General features: G+C 38.4%; 1 long non-coding RNA gene across 1 annotated transcript in view; it reads left to right on the top strand.

The window, feature by feature from the left end:
- LOC126920644 (uncharacterized) overlaps positions 1 to 27,310 on the top strand; it is a 76,109-nt gene that overhangs the window by 14,415 nt on the left and 34,384 nt on the right. The window lies entirely within an intron of this gene.

The raw sequence follows: 27,310 nt of genomic DNA on the forward strand, positions 1-27,310 counted from the left end.
CTTCATCCAGTGAAGCGTGTTGGGCCGCGCGTACGCATATATACACGTGGATATGGTAATTCACCGGCATCGCCGGTGATATGTAAATAAGTTAGATTCGAGTTTTGTTGCGGAGCCACGGCCGGGGGGTGAGCGCGGGCCAGTCTCGATGGGAACCATGGTGTAGGAAACGAAAGAACGAGCCATCCTGGGGGAGAGGAACGACGAAAAGAACGCGTAAGTGTAAGCGCCTTAGTAGCCGCACACACGATCCGGACGACCGGATCCAGATTTATTGGCCGTTCGGCGAACAGAGAGGAGAAAAGCTGGCCCGTTCGGTGTGAACGGAAGCCAGGGATTTTACGATCTTGATTCCGAATCAACCGGCGATTCCGTTTCGTCTTTCTGCTGCCTGATAATCTTCTCGGGACTCGACGACGCGCGCGCGATCGAAACTGACGTCTCTCGATCGGAATTTTTGACTGGGTCTTTCGAGCTTTACTGTAAAAGGTTAACGCGTTAACAGCCACGCGAGATTTATGTGTTTTGCCTATATAAGAGATACTTGAAATATAGATAATTTATGATCTCGATCATCCTATATATTATTTTTTATTTATATCACTTGACTCGGGTATAGCTTAATCATGGTTTAGTGACTAAAATCATATGCTATATCAATCAAGTAAATAGAAAATAACTAATAATTAATACCTATGAAAAATAATGAATAATAAATAATAAATACAAAATATTGTGCTACGATAACAGTTATTAATTGTAGAATGGCGCATTGTTCATTTTATATTTATAACGTTGTATAATTATTTACGTTGTTTAGAATTTTTCAGTCGATGTTATTCATATTATTTGTGTCATTCGAAAATATTTAGAAATACCAGTACCACGACCATCCGTGTGTTAAATAAGAGAAATTTAACCAGCGAAGAGCCTACAAGCTTCTGAATGTTAGAGAAATGTTTCAAAATTAATTTATACGAAGCAATGCGCATCTCCGCTCAAGGGAGCGTTAAGATATCGTGGAATCCTTTAACAAAATTGAAATACGTTAGTTTACATAAGTTTTTAGAGTATACATGTGCTAACTTTCCATTTAGTCATTAACGTTATCATATCATTTGTAATGTGGATTAATCTTATGTAATTGTATCATACGTATGTGTACGCGTTCTTGTATAATGTTTTCCGCTTTAAAAACTGTATTTTCGTTAGCTGTACATATTTCCTAGATCTAGAAAACAGTCCCTTAGATAATAAAACGCGAACATAATTATTTTCAAGATGTATTTTTACCGTAAAAAAATTATATTTTTGTTGGACGAAATTTTCATAATACAATGTTTCTTCTTATCATGTTATATAATACGTTGGATTTCTTGTCGAAAACTTAGGAAGTTTCCAGAGTTTTCAAAATACGTGTCCCTCATTGGTCGTTATCTTTCACCGGTACACGAGTTTGACGTTCTACCACGACTTGATAGATCGTTTCTACTGTTTCACCTTCGACTATCGCCACCGGAACAATCGCAATAGGGGGTCTGTCCCCCTTGACGCCCGCGCTTATGTTAATTCGTAATTACGCACTGCTACTTAACGAACGTGACCTCGATTTCTGCTTAAAACCGGTTCAACGAAATAGCAAGTTCTAACCGTTTACGGAATAATCGACAGTTCTCTAAATTTCGCGCATTTCATCACTTCAAACCTATACAAAATTAAATATCAAATGGAAAGAGGAGACAAAGATTAGACTCGTGTTATTCAAGATTACAATTAGAATATAAGATAAGAATTAAAACATCTTATATTATAGATTCGATCACATGATATTCCTTATCACACGATAGCTTCTATGTCACGTAAGCTTCTATTCAAAAAATCACTCTCTTATTCTCATGATTCCAGTAACATTCAAGCAGATAATTCTTATCGATTTTCTGAAAGAACATCCAACATCATGATATAATATTCACGATTTAACTGGATTTTTAAATTCAATCCCATTCAACCCCAATCGTGTCTGCAAACAATGATGCAAAATCTCGATGAGAAGATTATTTTAGGTGGGCGTGTGGTGGCACAGAAAGTCGATTAAAATCTCGTATCCTCCGCGAGTTTGGTTTCTGTGGGCCGGATGGTTGGATCGGATCGATCGATAGATCGTCGGGGCGATTACGCGCGGGTGCGAGGTGGCAGCACCTGTCCACATCGTGTTCCCTCGCGGGGCCCCGCGCGTAGAATTGGGCCACGCTGCACGCACGCGCACGCGCGCGCGCTAACGCACACACGCATGCCGTCCGTCACGCGTCTCTGAACAATGGCATTAATAGGCCCCGGCGAGTTATTAATTGCCGGTACCAGCCGGATATGACTGTCTATAGCGCCGTTCGCAGACAGAACGTTCGACTAATATCTCTGCTATCCCACCGGAGACGGGTTTTTCGATAAAGCTTGCCCGTTCCTCGTAAATTCACCGAATACTCAGAGAGGGGACGACATTTAAGTATCCTTGGATACTCGAGCACCACGCTATCAGCGGATGCGTGCTCCTCCGTTTCGGCTTCGAGATAATCGGTTATCGAATTTTTGGACGACCGAGTTTTTGGAGGACAGGAAACGTGTTCTGTTTATGTAATTTGATGGTATTTTGAATGTAATTTGGAGTAAAGCGAATGGAATGGGAGTATTCTTTTTTTTTCAAACAGTGGTTGTTCAAACGGTAATAGTTTGGAGAGTGACATTGTATGCTATGTATTACAATAAGCAAGTAAATTAGTATGAAATTTCGCTTGTTCAAATAAGAATATCAGGAAATACAATTAGAATACAATAGGTAAGGACAAAAAATGTTTGAAGATGTTTGAAGGAGTCTGCAAAAATCAAGGTCAAGTTTAATTCCTACGCCTTTTACTTTATTATCTTACTTCTACATGGTCTTACATCTTCAGCAATATTTTGAATTTTGATTTGAAATTAGTATGAAGTTTCACTTGTTCAAACAAGAATATCAGGAAATATAATTAGAATACAATAGATAAGGACAAAATATGTTTGAAGATGTTTGAAGGAGTCCGTGAGAATCAACGTTAAGTTTAATTCCTATGCGGATATCAGAAAATACAATTAGAATACAATAGATAAGGACAAAATACGTTTGAAGATGTTTGAAGAAGTCTGCAAGAATCAACGTCAAGTTTAATTCTTACGTCTTATATTTTATTACCCTATTTCTATGTGAGCTTACATCTTCAGCAACATTTTGAATTTTGAATTTTTTTGTAAGATACACACGCTGCGATACTGATTGCATAAATATCGTAAGACGCGCACGATGCGTCGTCGCTTAAAAATATGTCATGATACGATTGTCATTGTGATAGCAGCTAATCCATGTAACATAGTACAATAGACTCGCGAAAACATTTAAGAAAAGTAAACGTTCCTTGAAATTATCTTAACGACGAAACGTTGTACAATATAGTACATACCAATTCTTTCTTTTACTTTACTAGCGTGTCATGATTCACGCTTGCTTCAGATTTCTCCCCTTACAATTCACTTATCCTTTCTGTCAAGTTCTTGTTAAATCCTTTTGTTACACAATTAACGTGTAAACGCAGATATTTTGAAATAACGACCAACCTTGAGCCGAAACATCAACATAAACTGGATAATTCAGCCGCTAACAACGTTAGTTTATACGGCAATTTGGAGGAAACCAGTCGTCCGATTCTGTGGACTGACCGATCCTCGCCAAAAACGCAGACTACAAACAGCGTGTCGGAATGAAAGCGGAATTTCGCGGATCTATTAAACGTATTTAACGACACCTTGAACGTGAAACGGTCGGAGAATGTCCTTGTCCAGCGTACGGTTATTTGCCGAATGCCCTCGGTCTCCTTTCATCGAAGAATCGACTGGGACCAAGCGATCTTTATGGTCAATCTACGTGCGCGTAATTAAGAGCCCGCCACTGTTGGGGCTGATTAATAGAGGACGGTGCGAGATAATCGAAAGGAAGTAACGAACGGAGAGCAAGCGTAAGATGCCATCGAAAACTGGTACGCCTGTTTCGCAGGAAATTGCGTCTGTTTGGCCACGGAAAATAATTATTTCTTTTTGCCCGTTTTCCTTTTTATTAACTACGTGCACGATATGATGGGGCTAACCGCGGTTTGAAGGCTGTTGAGAAGGGGGAACAAAAACGAAGACGATCGAACCGACGATATCCCTGAGTACGTGAAACAGGCAACTCCATCCAGGAAGTTAAAAACCTGGAAATAAAAAAAAAACGAACATATACGGGACAGAAGGAAACGTACTAGTCTAGTTGAGCAAACGTTATTGAGAAATATGTGGTGATATTTTGTAGGAGACGAAAGGGGACATTTACATTTGTCGACTATTTTTTCTTATTGCCTTCTGTGGTGTCTTTGTTTCGCTTCCTGTGTGTTAGTTTCCTTTAAAATAACAGCTGTATTATTTTGTTTGATATGTATTCACGAGTAATATGAAATACATAACATACAATGTTTATTATCGAAGAATTATTGATTACCGATACAGTATTTTTCATAAAATTTGGAATATTATTTCTTATTATTATGGAATATTCTTTCTTTGAATCAAGAATTCTGTCGTTTTCTTACATTCATATCATTGCACGAAACATAATCGTTAATAAAATCTGAAAGTAACTTTCACACTAATATCAAACATTCAACAGCGCAAGCATTACTTACATTACATTACACTTACTTACTTACTTACATTACTTACACTTACATTACTTACTTACATTACACTTCGTATCAATTTTTACAAACTCGGTAGATAAAAACCAACTTGGCTTTTTCTTGCTAGGAACGCCATGAAATAACAGAGAATTATAAATCCGCAAATAAATACGTCCACGCGTATTAACCAAAAATTCTTTTCAAAGTTGTACGCGTCTGCGACGCTTCCCATAATCCACCGAAGGGTCGATGGAGCAACGAAGAAGGAAACGAGCTCGAATAAGAAAAAAAGAAGGGAAATAGGAAGGCGGAGGATGCGTTTCATTGTATTTATCGGAGCTGTGTGGTATTTTCACGAGGCTCCGGTCAATTTTCAGTGGCGTTTTCCTCGCGAGCGAATTTTCAGCCGCTGAGGCAAAGTTCTAGAGCCACGTGGCTCCCTTTTAACGTGTGCAGGCCCCGCCGAGCGAGACGCTCGAAGCGGGAATGTTAAAATAATATTCCGCCGCGTCTGTGTTTTGTTCCTGGCCGCTCATGCATACGTAATTTCCGCGGTTAACGATCAGTCGATTCCCTGTCGAGGAATTCCTGCGCCGGATGGACGACTCCGTCTTCCTCAGGTCTGACGTCGAATGACAGTTTGATGAACGGACAGGAAGAGACTGCAAGTCCCACCTGGCTCTCCCCAGACAATTAGGACCAGCGTGCAAGGTGGCTCCCTTTGTGGGGCACGTCGATTCCCGTGATCGCGGTCCGTTTTCATCGAAAACGTTTCCTTCGATCTTTCGTGACAGCCTGATCGTTTCGAGTCGTTACGATTAATCGACGCGATGCCAAGTGAAACGAACATTCTCCTTCGGCTATAAAAATTTATACGTCTGCGTACAGTTGCTCGCATAAGTATGCGAATATTTACTTATATAAAAAAACATACGTAATATAATAAAAAATACTAGTACAAGAAACATTCTAGTTCAGAATATTTTGAAACTTGATTAACTCCATAATGAGGTACGATTATATTAGCGGAATTTGAATGATAAAATATAAAAGTTTGAAAAATATTTACTATAACTATAAGTTTAGTAAAATATAGTACAATAGAACTCCAACTTGCCGAGGGACAAATAGGTTATTTTACCTTTCGTTCGCGTAATAGAAGCTCACCTGAGGATAAGTGAATTCAATCAGCAACAGTTCAGTTAACCGGGCATTAATTAAAATTTCCTTCCAACAAATGGATTTCAGATAAATGGAATACTGTATGGAACATGAATAGTTATCTTTAAACATACACCTAATAAGTGGCAAAAATGTTACCAGTAAATATTTAAACTTATTAATACGAAAGATAATTGACTATTTAAAGCAATGTGATAAGTATCTTGTAGCTTCTCTATACACTTTCAGATATGAGGAACTTTACCAATATAATCATGATAATCGAGCCACGTTACGATGCTAATGAAACTTTAAAGTGTTGGGTATAATGCATACAATGTATCACCATATGTACACGTGTTCGAATGTTTTCATGAGTCATTGTATATGAAAAAAAAAAAAAAAAAAAAACGAAGATAGTAAAAGGATACAAACATTTAATTCGTGCCCTTGCTCGTCGACTTCGTAATTTTCTTCAGCATGGGAACGGTTGCCGCCGGGGGGAAGTCCGTGTATATACGACGTTTGATGATTCTCTGATTAAAGTAATACGCTTCTGAGAAAGGAGACAGTTGTGGAACGTTTGTACTTTGTACAAATTTGTGCACGTGTTGTTCCGTGACGATGATTCCTTTTTTTTCACATTGCGTGAAGAGCAGTTCTGTTATTTAGTTTAACGATTGGAATCGAGGAATTGATGTTTGTTGGTGTTAATTAAACAGAGGTTCTTCGAAGGTTAATTATCAATATCGTGGGTGTTCTTATTGCTTTATCTTTCCCTTATCGAAATTTAAATATTCGATCAATTATACAACCACCTAATTAATTTTTCTGTAATTGAAACTTTGAATAAATAATTATGGTTTAAGAATGAGGTATAAATATAGGATATGGTAAACAATGCAGGATTCTTTGTACTATATTTTAATGTTGTCTAGGACGGTCGTTCTCAAGAATAGATAAATCAGTCTAGAAGGAAATCCAGTTCGCGGCATAAAAAGAGGCGCATTTCCTGTTAGAATATTTGTGACGAACTACAGACTGTCTTTCCTATTCATGCACTCCAAAGAGAGTAACCTAAAAGTGGAGAGGCTCCTCGAGGCTTATGTCTTCGCCAAGGAGAGCCAATTTGTCAAGACTGTTATACACATGAGCCAAAATCGTATTCAAACAGAAGACATTCTCAATACTATACTACTGTTTATCATTCGTTATATTGATTTGATATATAATATTAAAATATCTACGTAGCATCTGACAATTCCACTTCCATATAAGTCAGTCGTTTAATATTCTAGTACCTCTTCAACGCGCAACGTATTTAAAAGTACAGTAAAACCTTAGTTTTGTTTCTATACAAAGGGAGATCGTCTAATTTGGACCACTTAGTTAATTAGTTAAGAAAAATAAATTAATTAAAAATAAAATAGTTATATTATATTATTTATATATTATATATATTTTATATTATAATTATATTATATTATATTAATCAATTAATTAAGAAAAATAAGTTAATAAAAAAATAAAATTTGGACCAATTAGTTAAGAAAAAGCGATGTGATCATTGTTGCCAGATTTTACGTTTATTTCTCTTTTTCTTTTTACAAACACCCACTTGCAAATTATTTGTTAATCAGTATTACAAGTTTTATCAAAGATTTTAGTTTCCCAATCTTTCTTACAAAGGACAACCGCCGAGTTCTCCATTGTCCAATATTCCAGTAATCGGCGTTTCGATAGTAATTGAGATTGTACTATGCAACAGAGTAACAACGAAGTTTTCCAGCGTCCTGAAGTCACTCGAATATTACACGGCCGTTGTTACCGGAGCGGATCGTGCTCTCCTCCGCGACAACTTGTGCAATGTTGCAGCAATATCGGGCCGGTGTGCCCCTTTTTATTTTCCTCTTCGCGCCGTTTCACCTATCGCGGCGTACCGGGGCCCCTCGAGACCCCGATTCATTTGCACATCTCATTAACTTCGCCGTTTCAGCCGAGCCGGCGAGGTATCGCCGGCTATCATCCAGGCATCGGCTTCGACGTAGGAAGTGAGTCACGGTTCACCGTGCATCATTTCACGCAGGCTCCGAGCCCGCCACCGCTCCGCGTGTGTATGCATATTTCTCGTACGCAGTTTCGTGCGTTTCGCAATTTTCCTGGCCATTCCGATGTGTTATTGTTAACGGTTAGCTGGTCTCGTCCGAGCTCTCTTACCGATTTTTATTCTCCATAAAAAAAAAGAGAAAAAAAGAAGAGGAAAGGTCGTTGTCTTCCATCGTTGCATTTTCGATGGATCGTTAAAATGTTTGAAATGGTAAACGACGAAAGAGTTTTCAAAAGAAGAAAATTCTTGTTAATTTTTTATCAAATTGTATTATATGCCACTTGAATGCCGTGGATATGTTTATCGCATTTATAAATTTAGAGGGAGAATAAGTGGTAAGAAATACATTTATTTTTACATTTTATTAATATTATATATTATACTTTCAATTCTTGCTTCATACTCTGGTTGGCAATTGTGATCATAGCTTGATCTTACAATAGCATCGAAAGTTAACATAAATTCTTGGAATAACTTCTTGGAATTTGCATCTTTTCTCGCTGTGAAATTGTTCTTCTCAATTTTCCTCACTCGTACATCGTTTATCACCTCAATTTTTTAATTATGGCTAACAAAAATAAATAGGTCATATGCATATGATAAATATGCATAGAATATTCTATTATTGCATCGAATGATGATCCAGGAATAAATTAATTTAATATAAATGAAAAGCAGCTTGTGTGTAAATAACTGTTCTCGAAATGGATGAATGGTTGATAAATCATTATCGGATGAGTTTCTACATGTAGTTTACGCGGACGAAATTTAATTTAGCTTACTTTATTCGAACTCTTCTCGTGCAGCTTTGTGAACTGTAATTCCTCTTGATTTATTTTCCAAGCTTTTCCCGTGGTGCTTAAAAAAAATTTCTGATAACTGGCGCGCCGTTAAAACTCCAACTCGCATTGGCTACTGACGCACTTGTTTAATATTTTTCCATTACATCGCAAATATTATATTATTACGCCGTAGAGTATCTGCATTCAGATGCTTTTCTCCTAAAATCTTTCCCGTGATTTTTATTTATCCACCAATTTTATACTGTACTGCACATTTTTTAAACGACAATTGTAATCACAGAACTGCCCACTTTTTCATCTCTGATACCCAATTATTAAACAATCATTAAACAAATTATTAAACAAAACGAACAGCAAAATTTCTTTATCGATAAACTACACCACTAAATATTGTCTAATTATTGAACAACAATTTTTATATTGTACATTACATAAATCATCATAAAATTCACCGAACCTTTTCCTTTTTACCGATCAGCTATATATTAAATACTGAAATCTCTGGTAAAAATATTCTTTCCACCTACCTCCTAATTAATATTTAACAAGAGTTCCTTCGATCGGGCCAGGTCTGACGTGTCCATCTTGCTTTGCTGGCAACAACCACTACAAAAGCCACCGACCAGGTTCCCCTATCGTTCTCCGACATGTTTTCTCCGGTATCTGGTTCCTCTGTTCAAGTATTCCGTGAACGTGGCTGGCACAGCGGAACACCCGCGGCGCTAGAACGACGCCAGAAATCGGCGTCGTAGCCTGGTTCGGTAAAAGGAGCTGTTGGTGACAATCGAGTCAACAACCTGCGCCCGTTCCGGTCGCTGAACGAGCGATATTTTCGAGAGGAAGCGGCGCCATTCGGCTTCGCGGAAAGGATCAAACCAGCCGTTACTAACGGCGCCGGCGTCGATACGTCACGCGACCAGGACCATCGCGTTCCCCCTTAATCGAGGAAGCTCGATCGCTATCTTCACGCTTCATATGCGTTAATTGGGCGTTGTCGGTGCGACTGAATTAATTTGCGATCGCCAGAGCTAATGAGACGACGACGCGTTCCTCCATCGGAGAGCCGAGCGCGCGGGAATCGCTACTGCTTGCTTGTTCGAGAATCTTTGCTACCCCTCGTTTTGTCGGTTTTATGGCAGTTCTGCTAGTAATTAGGTAGTTGTATTAATAACTATGCGTCTATAGTCTTTAAGATACTTGAAATATTAGTGAGTTTCGTAAACTGTAAAGAACTCTATTCATTGAGAGGAAATTTTAGTTACAGTCTGATTAAATGAACTTTTGTCGATTGTAGCTATTTGTCCGACTGTGAACGAAAAATAGGAATTGTTAGAAATTAGAGAATTGTTAGGTGAACTCAACTGCTGCTTCAGGTTCGTATAATAAGTGGAACTTGTAGTCGTTACAATGGCAATTTTGTACATTTACACAATTATAAAGTTATACAATTTTGTAACTATAGTAGAACTCTATTTTTATTAGAAACAACTTTTGGCTAGCGTCTGATTAAATGAACTCTTGCTGATCGAATCTAGTTTTCTGAATGTGAACTCCTATTACGCGAACGAGAAGATCATACAGGAACTACTATATGAAATTCAGTGCACATTATAGAAATCGTAAAACTATTATACGAGTCGCAGTTATATGAACTATTTGTCTCTGGTCGAGTTCAGATAAATAGCATTCTACTCTAGTGATTTATACAGCTTGATCTTTCGAAGCCTTAAAGTTCAACTTTAAAGTCTGAAGTTTTACAACTAACATCATATAAATTTCAAGCTTATGAAGCTTTGAAACTGAAGCTCTAAGGTACAGTTCTTGAGGTCCAAATAACAAAATTCACAATAATTATGTCGTCTTATTGACTTTACGAAACGTGTAACTATAAATATGCAGATTCGAAGACATGGAAAATGGGATTATTCGTGTTTCGGTATTTGAATATTTTTGTACGATAATCTGTCTCCCTTGGATAAGAAAGAGATAAGATTAATTAAACTATATGCTTCTTTGTTACATAAAATAGTCGACCTAAAGTTTTTAGTAGGAAGTTGATATTATTAGAGAGGAAGAACGAGTCACGCGTAAATTTATCGAATTCCATAAACGACATTGAAATGCATAATTCAGTTGGAAAAGGAAAATTGAACGGTGGCAGGAACTTATCGTGAGGTCTCCTTTGGTTCCCGCAGTTCTCAGGCGTGTGCACCTGCAACGGCTCGATAGGCGATCGCTTAAAAGTCAGAGGCGCGTAACACGAAAAGCGCACGAGTACCGGAAATAGATATCTGCCTGGTGGCACGGGCACAATGGAGACGACGTATTGGCAGTCGAACGTTGAACAATGGCTACAATGACAGAAGAAAGTAGGGGCCGTGCTTCAGAAACCTGACGTGCCTCGGTGCATCGTAACTGTCTATGGGAATGTCGACTTCTGCGACTTTTGTTGCTGCACGATAAGAAGCTCTTCGCCATGATAGACGTTCTCTATTCTATACACTTATTTTTAATATTTTCTATGCATTTTTTATTCCAATATTTCATATCTTTCTTTCATCCCAATAACTCGTCGCTTCGATACCGTATCAACTATTTTATAATATTCGAGTATAATATTATATATTATATTTTGTAATATTTATAAAGGCAAAATGGATGTAACCATATAAAATTAAATTAATGGAGGAGAAGAAACAACACGAATGAGGAATATAGCGGATGCATTTTTTAACGAAGAAAGTGGATGAAGAATGAATGAATGGATAAAGGAAAATAAAAGAAGTATATAAATTAAATGTAATGAAATAAAACGCAAAAACAAGATAGAAATAAAGAGTTAATCACTGGAACGTACTAATTTCTTCCTCTTCTCGCGTTAATTTCTTTCTGTTAAAAATAAATTACATGTATATTTACTAGTCTTTAATATTGATTATAGAAACTTCTGATTAATAGGTTAATGTGAAATAATCAACACCTGCTTCGATCTCCTTATGATCCTGCGAAGCGAAGATGATCACGCGTCTTCGGACCTCACATCACACAGGTTTTTGACCACGTCTCGTCGCGTCGTTATCCAACATCTCAAACAACATATAACATCTCCCAGCTATAAGAGGTTCAAACGCACCGAAACTGAAATTTTTGTAAAAAATTTTTTTCACCAAGCGTCGATGCATCTAATTAATACCTACCCACCGAGCAGGGCTGGGACATTAATTATTCAGAACGATGATGTCAAGTAGCACACGTATCTGAGTAATAAAGCATGAAGTAATCATATCCTTACCGCGAGGATAATGATGAAACATGGTAATTGGGCGGCGTGCCATCAAATTTGCACAGTTTGAAGGTCTACGGGAGAACAGAAAATTGAACATTTTACGGGTTGCTCGCTCCGCATTAAAAACTGCATCATGTGCTCGATCTCGACGGATGGGTATAATTATATGCAAATCGGCCAATTAGTTGTGCCTGACATATTTGCGGTACTTGTTAATTTCACTCTCGCTGCGCAACAAATTGCAAAGATTACGACTTTGTATACATCACCAAGTGCGCTCGTTTAGTTCGGCTATTATCTTTATTGATTGTGCTCTTGTTATTGCTTGACAGTATATAACGTACCTCGCTGTTCCGCTCTCATTGACGTTCGATTACCGCCAGTGTCCGCTAGTGACGAAACGTTAGCAAACCTCGTGTCACATTATCTGATTCTTTAACTTCGGGTGAATCAATTGTCAATATTTTACTAGTATAGTATTGGTGTTAATATTAAAGAAATATAAACTTTTATTTACTTGCACACGTAAATACTTAATGCAAATAATATTTTTTCCACTTTTTTCTATGACACGGTAACCTTTCTTTTAAATAGGCACCATTAATCCACTGTAGATTAGAATTGTTAAGGATTGGAATCACTTATATTTAAATCCGATGTTACTTTACCATGTGTTTCACGTTTTCAAAAGATCTGAAAAAATTCCGAAATGTTTATCAATCTCGCTAAACAATCATACAGCTGTTCGTTTAGTGAAATATTCCAAATCTTCTTCCGATGAGAATAAAAATTCTAAGAGAAGCATTTATCTATGATGCTTCAATACCCATACATATTATTTTAATTAACATAATATTCGTAGGAAAAAGCTATCACAAGCAAAACTCGACAAATACAAAGAAAAAGGGAAAAAGCGGGATGAAAGAAGCGTACGTTCCAATATACCAAATCCGCTCCGAAAATCGCGAGGCCGAGACAACGAGCAGGAGGCGAAACGACCGACTCCCACAAAACCAACCCTTAAACCCCACCTCGTCTCATTCCAATCGTTGCCTTCCTTCCTTCCTCGAACGAAAGACGAAAGAGAAACTGGAAAAATCGTGGCCGGAGGGACTGCAGGAAAAGCAGGAGAGAGAAAGAGAGACGAATTCAGGCCGGGCAGGCTGCTCTCGGCTCTTCGAAACCAATATCGCAATGTTCTCCGCAGAAAGTTCGTCCGGTAATGCCATACAATATCTACTCCAGCTTCCATTACTCCGGTCTGGCCTCCCCTCCCGCCGCTCGATAGGCTTCCCCCCCTCGTCATCGTGAACCCCGAGTGGAGTACCGGTCCACCTCCACCCATTCTGCCTCTGGACTCTCTGCTGGACCTTTCTGAACGAGCAGAGGCCGAAGGGGGGTGTGGGGAAGAAGGAGAAACGGCCGAGGAGGCGGCTGTCGGTTTCCTTTTCTCTCGATCCTCCTCCTCCTCCTCCTTCACCACGATTACGCCACCCTCTGCACTTTTTCCAAAAATATTTCGATGCGGTCTATTCGACGTGGACACTGCGTTGTTTGCGGATTCAATGGTTGCCGGATAATAGAAACAGAGCGGCGATTGATATTTTTATGACCTTTTCGGCAGTTTGATTGTTGGAACGTTTATTTATATTTTTGCTGGCAGTTTCAATTTTGTTTATAGATTCTTGGTAGTCTTCGACGAGAGATTCTTCTTTGGATCGATATTGTACATTGGAGGAAATATAGGTGAATAATTACAGAATAATAGACATTGATGAATTTGAAGAAAAATACAACTATTTGTAGATATGTTTTGCAACAGTATATATATACATAGATAAAGTTACCGATTAATTTTAATTTTAGACGACATACACTTGTAGGAAGATATTAAGAAGGATCCATAATCAGATGATTTCTCTAGAATATCACAATACGTATAATGCAGCAAACTCCAACTTACAAGACGAAATTCAAATAATCAACCCGCTGCTACTTCCAAACTTTGTATCTAAACTTTCACTGCTCTAAAGCCTTAAAAAATCGTCTACACAGCAATACACGTCATCAGCCATAAAAATACACTCTGATGATCAATATCAAAACACGATACTTCCAAAAGAAATTACATATCCATTATCATACGTATATGATCATTACGTAAAAGTATAATTACACAGAAAATAATTTTCTGAAAGGATTGGTCGTATTCATAATGGCAATGGCAACGATAGACGAATAGAAATAGAAATATGAAAATGATACGCGAAAGGACTAAGTATAGAATTCTGCACGATGGAATAGGTTAACGGAGGCACGGCAGTGTCAGGCGAGAAGATAGCGAGCAGATCGCTCGGTCTAGAGCAGCCGGTTCGAGCTGTGGTTCACGGCAGATCTCGGAGCGAGGAGGACAAGGCGATTTAACACGATTGGCCGGTGGAAATAAACTGGCAACACGCGCATTGGTTCCATCGGTTCCATTGGCTATCGGGGCTCCTCGCGCTTCCGTCGGCCTCCCGCTTCCACCGACGCGCTCCCCCGCGGCCTCGTCGCGCTCTTTTTTCGCGTTCCACTCCACCTCCGCTTGACCGGTGCGTCGATCCGCTCGGCCCCGGTGGCCTCGATCAGCCGTCACCAACCTCCGACCAACTGCCTCCCGGACACCAGCCACTGCTACTTACGCGCAGCGCCGCTTTACGGACATTCCACTTGATTTTCAGTAGATTTCCCGACCTTCCATACCGTAATTCCTCGATTATTTATTACCGAGTCTGATTAATTGAATTTTGGGGTTAATTGAACCGTGCTGAAGTTTAGTAAGGTTATTCATTTAGCTGGAAATCATTGAAACGAATCCTTTCAGAAGGAATTATCCTTGGACTATGGAAAATAATTTATTAATAATTTATTATAAACGGTTATTGGTAATAGAGACACGTATTTCCTGATATTTTTGCGAGAAAGACGTGTGATACGCTAAAATCGATTTTATTATATATCGTATACGTATATAATATTATAAAATCGAATTACAATAATATTAACTGCAATATTTAAATTATATTTATTGAAAATAAGAGAGAGAGAGAGAGAGAGAGAGAGAGAGAGAGAGAGAGAAGGATAAGATTCATATTCGAAAGTGCAAAAGTTTATTACTAGGAATATTAGTCGAATTTATAGCACGCCCCAAAAAGTGATTTTATTTTGTTTAGTTTCGTGTTAATTTTTATTGGCTTACTTTCACTGCTGTGACAAAACGCTAGGTGTTGAATAATTTTTCTTATCGATCGATTACACGCTATACGAAATTCGTAAAACGGGTTCACCATGGCGGATACGTATTTCGCAGAACTTATTACTACGCTTACGTTTCAACAGCAAGAACGTTAAATCGCTGGGAAGCGATGATGTCTCCTTATTATAGCAGTTCTTCCAATTAGGAACAGTTTTGTCAGAGATAAATCCACTTTTCGCTTAATTATTTAGTAATTAAATTTAGTAACGTTTTAAATTTACTTACACGCAACGTCGATCGATATATTTGCTGATAATAAATGTTTGAAATTTTTCGTTCAAATTGAATATAGGCCATTCGTGAGAGTTTGTTGGAAAAGGTTTTGAAGTTGTTTTCGCAATCTTTTCACGTGTGAGTATTTTAATCATTTGCAGTTGTCATTTAAAGCAATATATTATCGGGTAACAAATAGTGCGAGCTAACTAGGAACGTAGCGCAGAGGAACAAGACACAGAGTGACAGAGTACCTAAATAGTATGATGAGATTACTTTCTCATACCCTTCGGCGAACAATTCGTTTTGGACAGGATAACTGATCGCTGGTGCATCTTGATGACACTACTTGACAGAACGATCTAGAGATTACCGCGTTTTTATTTATCCTGTTAAAAATTCGTAGTCTATAGGAAAGCTGAGATTGGCATAGTTACACGTACAAAGTTGTATCACAAAAATTCATCGTCGCATCGTACTATCAGAAATTGCAATAATACGATAAAAAGTTACCATCACAAAAGTTAGAATTATGAGATTAAAAATCTTGTTAGATTGGCAAACGTAACGTTTTACATAACAACATTAATACTTGTCTGCATAACGTGACGTATCCACAATACGCTATTATATCTTACTTACCAGTAATACGAGTAATCATAACAACAGTAATAGTAACATCATTGGTATGAAAGCAGTATTATAACGCAGCCTGAAACAAGCGTCGACGTTAACACGAGCGTGTCGACGGGATATTGATTGTTGAAATTTTTCTATAAAACTGAATTGAAACAAATGAGCTTATTAGCGTTCCTGGTTTCTCGCGCGGTTCTAATGACTCGGCACATAAAGTCCAATATACGGCAAGCCACACGATGACCATGACTCAAAAGTTCCCCCATCACGTCGGGTAAATAACACCCACGTGACGGTGTCGCTTTCTTCCAGTCGGTGGCTAGATTACCGGGATGAGTTATGATAATTTCTGCCGGACGGCGATCAACGACGTCGGGCAATCAAACATGGCGCCCGTCGAGCAATCGAGCGTCTTGAACTCCGCCAACGCCGTTGCCATAATATCTCTTGCACGCGGAATGTGGATTCGCGGCCGAACACTTTCTATCATACACCTTTCTTTGATTGATCTTCCCTTCGAGCGAATTCCAGACAGCTCCCAAGTTACCTTCTGTCTTCGATAGGTTTTGCTTGGATTGCTATGATTCTAATACGTCTTCTAGGATAGCGTAATAGCGAGAGAAGTATAATTGGAAAGGATGAAAAGTTTTTTTTTTTTGGAAAATGATCGCTAGATTGATCGCTGGATTATTCACCTTCTTATTCTAAAGTTTTGTTTATGTTCTTATATGATTAGTTAAATGAGAGCCATAGGTAGATTTGTTTCATGCTAACGTGAATATCATAACGAGTGTCCTTCTTTGACACATACGTAATATTTTTCTGTTACACGTATGCATTCTGTTGCAGCATAAATATCACGAATAATTTGGAGATTAGCTGATCAAAGACGAAAGGTGACAAGATTGATATAAAATATCCGTTGATTTTATAAAAATATGAATTGCCTTCGAAGTTTTCTCAAACCTTCTTACTGGTTTCTTATGGAATTCAGTATTTCGGAGCAAGTATTTTTTGGAATACAATGCTGGTTCGACAGGAATCGAGGTTTTTGGTAGAACATGATATCTTATACTAAACGATAATCACCGTGAATCCGTTAGTTCCACTCTTTCTTGCGCAATTTGATTTCTGGAACCATTTGTGTTGGAATAGCGTGCTATGTTGCCCGGTACTTTCTACAAGCCGTTCCTGGAAACGACGTGCTACGCATGTTTTTTGTTCCTTCGGCTTAGATGGTATCGCGCTTTGTAACCGGTTAGTTTCTGGTAAACTAGCTGCAAATCATTAATTGTTACGATATACTATACACCATAATTACTACTAATTTACCACTATTACATTCTATTATCACCCTACACAACATCCCTCTAAGAAATCTAATTGTAAATCCATCTGTACAACAATTGAAATATCGTTCGATTCCATAAACTATTCTAATTTTATTCAACTTTTCTTTTTATTTAAATCACAGGTATACATAACTTCTGATCTGGAAACAGATTCAGAATATTCTCACGAACCTACATATTCGATGGCTTGTTACGAAGATCAAAAAACTCGAGCGGGTGATCTCGAGCTGGACCAAGGTCAAACTTCAAGGAGAGCTCTAGCTTCTCTGGAAATTCAGCTTCGCGTATTCTCTTACTTCTGGTCAAACTGAATCCCAACCTCTGCACCAGCGAATATTATTTATCTTACGAATATCAAACACACGACCACGCATTGTACTATAATTTACTTATCGGTCGTTATAATTACAACTTTCAAGCAAATGACCGAGCCGCCCTAAACTTGTATGGAATTGCGTTTGCGGAAATTGGTGCAGACTGCCAAAGACGCGTTTGCACGACCGACGATAATATTCAATTGCGATTCATCAGATATTATTTTTGCCGTGTAACGTGTAACCAAGGGTTGATCTGCCTTCGAAACTCGTAGTTTCGCGTAATATCATAATACGATACTCTTTGCTGCTAATAAAAGCGTATTTGAGGCAAGATGGTGTTTCTAGCGTGTTTCTTGGGCGTCTTAACACGGGGGCCATTTAGAAACGATCGACGAACGATTAGTATCGAGGAAGAAGGGGCGAGTTCGCATCTGGCGCACCTGACCGTCAGTTGTGTACTTTCTTCGTTACTCTCGAACAGGAACTGCCTTTCTCCTCTTCAACCCCTTCCTCGAAATGAACGCAGCCGGACAAGCGCACTTCGTAACGTCTGCTTTTTAACGACCATTATTGAAATTTTACTGCCTTCTTAATTGGAAATTAATGGTTACACTGACGCATGACTCATCAGGGAATTAGCGTGTCTGAATCTGCTTTTCACGCATTCTATGCTCCAAATATCAGAACTGGTTCTTTACGGGCGGGATCTAATTGATCATGTTTATTGCATCTTGCGGGCTTTAATTATTCTGAGAATCGTCATTTATTTTTCTTGCCGTTTTCTTCATTGTTCGCATTAAGGAGAATGCTTCGTTATTGAGATCGGCGTGGAAAATCAAATTGTATACATTTTCATTTAAATAGAACGGATACGTTGCGAGTTAATTGATTAAGCGAGGTAAGTTTAGGCTAAGTGTTAAATAAATTTGTTTAAGGTGCACTGGATTAGGAATGATAACTCAGGGTTACATAGTAAATCAGGTAGATCAGGTAAATTAGATCTGGGTTAAGCATAGCAAAGATGAAATGGAAACTTATAATCAGATTTAGACTAAAATGACTCCTATAAAATGATATGTACAAAATAGAAGTGTTAATTTATAAGAATATTTATAAAATTCATATTTCACGAACTAAATGTTTTTAAAATATAATATCTCTGAGTACGTGTAAAACACAATATTTTAAGAAGTTTCTTCATTTTCCATTTATGCAATACGATTTTTCCTCAAACAATTAATGGCTAACAATCCAATGGTGAAAGTTCTGTTCCATAAATCAAAGAAGCAAGGATATAGAAACAAGCAATTTCTAAATTTTCATAAGACAATACCCCTAGGCTTAATACAACGATGCTCAAATTTCTCAAGTTTCTCTATCAATATTGTTTTAATTTAAGATTCGAAAATGTTCAGATCGTATCTACGTGAAAGTTCCCTTTCGTTTCATTTTCATATAATGTAATCCAGCAAAATCAGTATCAAGGCACGCTTACCCGACTCGTAATTGCGAGTGAGCAAAATTCCTGGCCGAATCTTCGATCGCAACCGTCTTAATGACGAAAGTGTGCGATCGTGGGGTCACGAGTACCATAGGCGACACGATGCCCGGTCGATGTCGAGACGTTCCGAATTTACGCGGGGAACGAAAGGAAGACGCCTCAAAGTGAGTTGGCTCGTCCACTTATGCACGCGGCTCCGCTCGAGTGACTCTCCGAACGGAATTTCACCGACATCTGCGCGGCTCCCCTTCGGTTTCTTCGCCACTCTGTGCATCCGCACTCGCAATACGGTGTGCATGTAACGCGCAGGAGGAACATTCGGTCTCGGAGACTTAAAGGTGTCGCGTCAAGGGTGAACGAGCACGACATAAGGAGCAAAGTGGACGTTCTACGTCCTACGTGAACTTCGAGTACGTTGACTTCTGGTGCGGAACCTTCCTCCAACTTGGACATCGTTCGAACCCGGTGACTGACTGTTCGGACCTGTTCCTTTCACCTTGTTTACGTTACTCTTTAGTCATATTTAAACCTTTAAATATGTACGATGCAACATTTTTGACCCTTCTTACATTCATGCTTTTCTTTTTATTAATTAATTGGTTGAGTATAATTAATAACTTTTCTCTTTAAACTCTTTATTTGGAACTGATTCCTTGGAAGATGTAGATTCTTCTGTTTAGAAAATTGTCTAGTTGTATCGATATTTTATAATCTTTATACTTCATGTAGGAGATATCGTGAGATTATGACGTCACTATATTTTAGAATATTATATTCTTTTCTCTGGAAGGTATTATTTCTTACAACATTTTTATCGTATATCGTAAGAACTTCCGAAGAACGCAGAGCAATTGTGTATCAATACAAAGGAATATGAAGAGCATTAGCGAAATTAATTTTACAAAGATAGTACCTAGAATCGTCTATCTGACGCAGTAATACGATAAACAACATTGAACAGCGACTATACAAAATACTCCGCTCCACGCTAAATCACAGCCATTCAAAATGCTCAACTCTCACTAATCACGAAGCTATAATTAGAAGGCTAGGAAGGAACTATTAGTCAAACGTTAGAACAAATTTTTCATTTCGTTCAAACTTCCTCCACCATATCTCCCTCATCAAATTTACTATCCACGAAGTGTCAACTCTGTAAAGGTCCCGGCATCTTCTACCTGTTACAACGTGTACAAACAAAATCGATAAGTAAATTAAGACTGGTCCCGTCTACACGAATATTCTAAATCTGAGCAGAAACTAAGCCGACTGAGTAAATATCCTTTCGCAGGACGCGATAGACAAGTTTCCTTGTCGGAAGTTTTCCTTCCCGATAACCACTTTACTGGCACAGGTGTAACCTACCTGCTTCGTCCATGGAAAGGTGTCCGCCGGACAAAGAGCCTAAATTGAAAGTTAATTTTCTGTTGCTCGTCCTTGCACCTTCCTCCAGTTACTAGGTACTTAACCACGGTTAGCTGGCTACCTAACCTACTCTCACCGGTCAATCGATAATTAATATCTGCCGCCTGTTTCGGCTGGTGCACTCTAATTGACGATTGCAATTAGTTCCGGACGATATAACCGGTCCAATCGGTACGGTGGCCTTCACCGGATAAACCAATTCGCTGGGTTCATGGTTTTAAGAGATTGACGGCATCGAATGTTTTCATCAATGGATTGTATACTTTTTATGGTTTCGTAGTATATACAGTGGCTATAGAAGGTATTAGCATAGCCTCGTATTTGTTTCCTTTTATACCAATCGTTAGCAGTATAGCATTGTATTCTGGTATCTAGTGAAAAGAAATGAAAATGACAGATATATGGAAATATCCTTAGAGATGCACCGCTAAATTAACTAATCTTAGGTTCAATAACTTATTAAGTTTCTATGAAAAATTCAGAACTGTAATGATAATTCTAGTTTAATAATGGCACTGCTATGGTGGTCACTGGTGACACTGGACTTCCTAATGATGCCATATCTTCTATTGCAGAGGCTCGCGGCGCATTTCTTCTATACATATAAATATACATGTAGGTGAAGTGATCAATTTTGCAATATGGATTTTTAATGTAATTATACACGTACAAATGCGTAATGTACATAATTAGTAATAGAAATGTGAAAATAAGGGGACTTTCTATACGCGTGGGACTGTAGTTAACCGTTTCCACTTGTCTATTAGTCTCTCGTTATTTTAACGAGATTATGCTGTCATATTATTCCATACCTGTGGCGAACACAAGATGTTCGCCTCCACCGCATTTCTGTACACAACCCTGTTGCCGCCGCTGCGGTCAAGGGATGGCAAGGATAGCAAGAAATGTGGTCTGGCTTGGAGCGCGCGGCTACCTTTAATTCTAAAAGTGCCAGTAAAACTTTTCGACAACTCGCTGTTCTCTAGCTCATTGAAAATCTTTGCAAGTTTCCATCGTCAAGCTAGATAATTATATATTCTTAAATATTTTATATGTCCAGTTCTCATTGGGGTTAGGGGCATGTAACGAATCTTCATTTGGATTAGCCATTGTTGTTATACACTATAGATGGTATTTACTGGTACAAATATGATTAGTGGCAATTAGATACTCGAGATGCTAATGACAATGCTCTTAGGTTTAATAACGAATCCATGATCAATGGGATAGCAAATGCGCTTTCTTCCAAAGTCTAAATCGAACTGAATTTACTTGTCCACAATTCAAGTGTAACTCAACTTACTTATCCACAGTACAAGTAGAAGTTAACTTACTTGTCCATAGTACGAGTAGAACTCAACTAACTCACTCAGTCCAAGTGGAACTGCACTTGTATACTCTTCTCCGTACCTCTCTGTACCCCTTGGGTTAATTATATTTTTAAAGAGAGCTATACAATTACTCCATACCCCTGTTAGGTGAAAACGTCCATCCCGTGACCGTGGCTACGTTTAGCGACACGTTATGTCACTTCGAACCCAAGTCTATTGTCATAAATCTCGGGCACACATAATCGGATTAAATCATAAACCACTACTTCTAAATTTTATTATTTAAGTACAACTATAATGAAAAGTCTAAACTAAAGTATTGGGAATCTTCCCAAACATTCCAGAAAAAGACCCGATGTCCTTTCATCTTCGACATATAAATTTGTAATGGCATGTTTATAGAAGGCTAAGAGGAAATGCACGCAATTTCCTAGAAACTAAATAAAATCCACCAATTTATAAATTCGCTTTATAAACACTTTAAACAAGTTCTTAGTTTCTGTCTCTGTACTCAGCAACGCGTAACAACGCAACATTAAACGTAATTAGCGAATTCCAGTACATTTTTGGGATCGCATCACGAAGGATACAGTTCGTTCTTCGTACGATTCCCCGCAGGGACTATTAACTTTCAGTAACGTGTGAAAACGGCTGTAAATTTCGACGACGGCCCGTAATGGCTGGTGGGACTTTAAGGATGTATAGTTACGAACGGGGGGTTCCTCCGGCCCTTTTCGGTTGGAGGTAGTATGAAAAACCCTCGTCTCAACCCCCTGACTCGCCCATTCGCGGCCGTTGGAACCCTCGCACGCACGTAAGAATGTGCAGTAATACACTCTACAGAGCACCCCATTCGGGAAAAGGGGTAAGTAAGCTCGGAGGCGCCTACGGCCGCATAAACATAAATTATCAGCTGGTAATTACGAGATACAGCTCGAACCCACTCCACGAAAATGTTGTCTTCCTTTTCCAACGGGGGTGAGCCTCCTCCACCTTGCACGGAACGCTGGAGGTGGCTAGGAAAGCCAAAGAAGAGGAACCATTCGCACCCCCTTTTGGAGTAGCGGAACGGAACTGCGTGGACCGGCTAATTGTTATATACATTCCATTAGGTTAATTGCTGAATTAAGACTTCTTCTGGGGGCTCCCGCGGGCTGGATAATTATCGCACGGTTCCCTGAGCTATGACAGATGCTGCGATCAGTCGAAGTCTCGCGATTTACCAATCCTTATGGAGGTGGCGAATAAAAATGGGGAACATTTATTCTTATAAAGATTCATAGTTTCTGAATTGAAATACAGTGACTACGAAAAGTTCTTTGAAAAGCTTCTTTGTCGGATTCTATATTTCATTTTTATAATAAAATTTTTAAAATCATACAAAGACACTACCAAATGATACGAAATTTAATACACTTGGACCTGATTTCTTAGTACGAAAATGATATAATAAATTCAGAGGAGTTGAAACGAATGGAAAAAATGATTTTCTCATTCAAATAAATGAACATCCGATTATCTGAAAATAAAATCTCGTCAGGTAAAATCATTTGAATAGTTGTTCTTCGTATATCTTACCGAAATATCGCCCAAGCCAGACTTAAAATAGGCCATTGTAGTATAAAAATTGCTCAGTTCCGTCGTCTTGGAATTACAGTGTTGCGTTGATAAACTTCCGCAGTTCGAAGGAAGTACGAAAGGGGTCCGGCTACATAAAGCTTAGCTGAGAAGCGGGGGTGGGCCGTGAAATGGTGGATTCAACGCGTGTGCCGGCTAATAAATAATTAAAACTTTTGTTTCGAAGGTGTCACTGATGTACGGCCTCTTCCCGGCTGTCGCGGCTGCTGAGTAATCGCGCTTTATGAATTAAGGTTATGCTTTATGTTAAAAGATTCGCTCGGCATCTGTTTCTAATTACCCGTTAATGGCTATAGCGCCGGCAGTAAAGCATTCGTTACTGTAAAGTTCCAGCTTCCTATAGCGTGTCTGCCGCGCTCTGTAATCATCCTAGATCTCAATACCGAGTGCATACTTTCCGACTATGAGTCCGCTTATGCGAACGAAAGTAGCGGAAACCAACTGCTCCGATGAATGATCAATAGACATACTTGTATTTGAGTTATGTTAGACAATTTCTTGAATGAATCTGTTCCTATCTACATATATATCTATATATTGATGATTGAATATCTGAGAGTTGAAAACTATATATGAAATATGATGTTGTGTCTAGATTAGCATGGAAGATTAAAATATATATAGAGATGATGTAATAAACCTTTGGAATAGTTTGTTTTTCTTGGAAGAAAGTTGAGGAGTATGTTGCGCATATTGAATTATATTAACTTATATTAGAATGTAGAATTACTGTTTCTTTGTATAAATTATAACTTGTCGCGGAAACGTGTTAATAGCGTGTTTAATAACGTGTTTAACAGTGATAATGTGCAGAGTCTGTACCTGATAACTGGACACTTTACATATTTATATATTACTAATTCACATCACCTAATCCACATCAAATGCACTGAAAATTAACTTCAGACGCTATACCCTCAACAAAACTTTGTCGTCTTTCAATACTCACGCTCTTATCGTTTCTACATTTTAAATAACATTAATTCCATTATAAAGAAATATTTATTAACACATACAAAATTGTGCCTCCTCTCTCAACTTAAATCATCAGCAAAGTATACAATAGAGAAAATAAAGCAGTAGCGGGTTAAAGAAAAACACGAATTCAGACGTTGGTGGCTAGCAGGTATTGTGATTCAGATCACTGAGTTCCATTCAGCGTGATCTCGAGTCCCACGTGGTGGTTTCTCGAGCGACGGATGTTCGATCGCGACCGGACGCGCGGGCTTTTTCGTCCTTTTATCGGGGCCGCAGGACTCCACGTGATTGCGTGGCCCTGTGGGAGGGCAGACGCGCAAAACATAATGTGCCCATGGCCCGGGTGTGGGTGAGAATGCATGCGACGCACTTGGCCGGTTTCTTACGCGACCATTCAACGCGTATGCGTGTGAGTAATTAAAGAGAGCGACTGTCACATCCGGCGACCCACGCGTGAAGGGTGCGGCCTCTGTCCCTCCCTGTTCCTCTGCACTCCGACTCCTTTTCTATCCCTCCTTGCCCTGCTGGCTAGCCCTGGGCCACGTCACTCTGCTGTTTCCAACGCGTCGCGGACTCGTTTTCGAGACCTCTTTCTTCTGCGATACCTCTCGTTCTTTCACTTTCTCTCTCTCTTTCTCTCTTTCTCAGTCTTGGATTCAACAAATTCACTGGCGCCTAGCCTGCTCCAGAACTCGACAGAGAATCGGCTGGTTTCTCTTATATAAATGGAGATTTATCATAGTGAATAACGAAACTCGATCGATATACAAATTATATAGACGGTATAAAAGTACTTGAGTATACTGCGTGATGAAATAAAGAGAGCTTTTAATGTAATGTCCTTGGTCTGTTTGAAAATTGGTGTTTCATCAATCGTTGGTAGAAATAGGACCTTTGCGTGGTTTTCAAATGTGAAGAAAATCAATGGTGTGCAATTTACGGTCAGTTTTATCGAAAAAAATACACCTATTTGCATAAGATGAATTATAGAGGGTGTCACAGTCTGTTGAAAATAAATTGTAGAAGTAAAGATACGTTGCCAGAAATATGGAGGGAATAGGTTAGTATTCATTTAGTTAATTAGTAATTTACTAAAATACCTTAATTTACGTATAATGTTGCGACGTCAGCCGTGAAAATGTAAACGTGAATTAGAAATATTTTATAATGTACCTACTTTTCATTGTGTTGAAATTGGTTCTATGTTTCTGATTCTAATTACATCGCATGCCAGTTGGTTCTTTTAAAATAGAAAGCACTTTAGATTATAGTATAAAGCAGGTATATTTTAGCATACTTACGTCATTCTGAAAAATGTTATTCTACACTCTGCGTGAGTTGTACAAATGCATAGAAGCTGCATATAAATGATATCACTAAAAATCAGCAGGGTATGTTCAAAGGCGTGAAAGAATGAACGATAGCGCCCCATTGTTGCGTGCATGGCTACTAATGAAAAAAGCTTTGAACATTTGCTATTAAAGGGTGCCTTGAATAGGTTTGCCGTGCCTCAACAATAAATGGATTGCAAACTCCTGTTTACTTCGTTTTTAATTTAAAATATGAAACTTTACTTATATGCGTGAAATTAGTTCATTAGATTTCTAATGGACGTTCAGGTTGCAAAATTTTTAATATTCCTAATTTGATGCGTGCGATAAATAAAGTTGGACGTATCCAATCGTGTAAAGTAATATTGAATTAGAAATATTAATTTATATCATTTTAATTGAATACACATTATAAATTTCATTGAATGAACGAAGGGTTCAACAAATATTTTATTTCGAACCTAATGAAAAAATAAAAGCTTGAACAAGTCATTATTTGAAATATTACACAATTTGACATTATGCAACAAAATTCACAATTTGAATATGTAAAAAGTTCATTTGTAATTATTATACTTTTCCAATCAAACACACATTCCATTATTTACGTCTACATTTTCATAAACACTTCTTTACGTACATCCGCAACACGCTCAAATGTTCATGACCTCTTCGTGTTAACACGCTTCATCTCCAAAAGAAATTGCTTACCAAACTACTTAGTCTTCTACCAAATCATAGCTACATCAACAATTTTCTGCAAATTACATTATTTATACAATATACCTGCGATGATTCTTGTAGTTCTATATATTGAACAGAACACGCATAGTATCATGCTCTTATCTTATCTCAAGCTTGACACTTCGAGATCCTACAATACTGAGAAAAAAGCATCTAATTCATGGAGGTGACCGGTGTGACTTTAGTTTAGATATATTAGGTTGTCCGGAAAGTGTCTTTCTTTCGCAAAAGTGTTTTTCACAACAATGCTTGCTTTGCAACTTTGCAACTTTCTTACAAACGTGAAACCAAATCTGTGAAATGTCGCGGTGTTTATCTGAGCAGAACAAAATGGATCGTACGTAATTCGACAAAATAATATAAAACAAAAAACGTGCGTCTATTATTTCCTCATAAAACGAAAGAATCTTTTCGGACAACCTAATACGTTAAGGTCGGTATCTCTAGCGTTAAGAT

This window comes from Bombus affinis, chromosome 9, assembly GCF_024516045.1.
Source record: "Bombus affinis isolate iyBomAffi1 chromosome 9, iyBomAffi1.2, whole genome shotgun sequence".
Classification (NCBI taxonomy): Eukaryota; Metazoa; Arthropoda; class Insecta; order Hymenoptera; family Apidae; genus Bombus; species Bombus affinis.